Source organism: Gekko japonicus, unplaced genomic scaffold (assembly GCF_001447785.1).
Source record: "Gekko japonicus isolate JY-2015 unplaced genomic scaffold, Gekko_japonicus_V1.1 scaffold7059, whole genome shotgun sequence".
Classification (NCBI taxonomy): Eukaryota; Metazoa; Chordata; class Lepidosauria; order Squamata; family Gekkonidae; genus Gekko; species Gekko japonicus.
The window spans coordinates 17,976-19,265 of record NW_015167752.1 but is presented as its reverse complement, the minus strand read 5'-3'; positions in this window follow the sequence as shown (position 1 = coordinate 19,265).

Sequence of the window (1,290 nt, the reverse complement as noted above, 5' to 3'; positions counted from 1 at the left end):
CATTTCCCAGTTCTTGACTGAATATCTTCTGCCCCTGTAAAATGGCCCTATAATTTTTAAAATTAATTGCTTTTTAAAAGCCTGTATTTAAATCTTCCTCCTTTTGCATGAAGAGCAGAGAACACAGTGACATCAGCACCTGCAACTGGCTGTTCCACATATGTCCTGGCATAACTGTGTCCAATACAAATTGATCCAGGTCTGAAAAGGGGGGTTGGCTATTCCTCCTCCCTATCAGATGTTTATGGACCACTGTCAGGTTCTACCCATCTATGGGCCAGTCGGCTTTGTTGGTACTTACTGCAGGCCAGAAGCACTATCACTCCCTGTGTCCAATACAAATTGATCCAGGTCTGAAAAGGGGGGTTGGCTATTCCTCCTCCCTATCAGATGTTTATGGACCACTGTCAGGTTCTACCCATCTATGGGCCAGTCGGCTTTGTTGGTACTTACTGCAGGCCAGAAGCACTATCACTCCTGGGAAGGATCAGAACATCATCAGAACATCAGAGACGCCAATGTTGGATCAGGCCAAAGGCCCATCCAGTCCAACACTCTGTGTCACACAGTGGCCAGAAATACCAGTGCCATCAGGAGGTCCAGCAGTGGGGCCAGGACATTAGAAGCCCTCCCACTGTTGACCCCCCCCAAGCACCAAGAAGACAGAGCATCACTTGCCCCAGAGCCCCTAGCTATACCTTGTGGCTAATAGCCACTGATGGACCTCTGCTCCATATGCTTATCTAATTCCCTTTTGAAGCCATCCATGCTTGTAGCACCCACCACTTCCTGTGGCAGTGAATTCCATGTGTTAATCACTCTTTGGGTGAAGAAGTACTTCCTTTTATCCATTCTAACCCGACCGCTCTGCAGTTTCATGCAGTGCCCACGAGTTCTTGTATTTACTTCCTGTGGCAGTGAATTCCATGTGTTAATCACTCTTTGGGTGAAGAAGTACTTCCTTTTATCCGTTCTAACCCGACCGCTCTGCAGTTTCATGGAGTGCCCACGAGTTCTTGTATTGTGAGAAAGGGAGAAAAGTACCTCTTTCTCTACCTGCTCTTTCCCATGTCAACCCTTTTATCATTCGAGTTGCTCTTTTCTGCACTTTTTCCAAAGCTATAATATCTTTTTTAAGGTGTGGTGCCCAGAACTGCACACAGTATTCCAAATGAGGTCTCACCATTGATTTATATAGGGGCATTATTATATTGGCTGATCTGTTTTCAATACCCTTCCTAATAATCCCCAGCATAGCATTGGCCTTCTTTATTGCAGTCACACACTGTC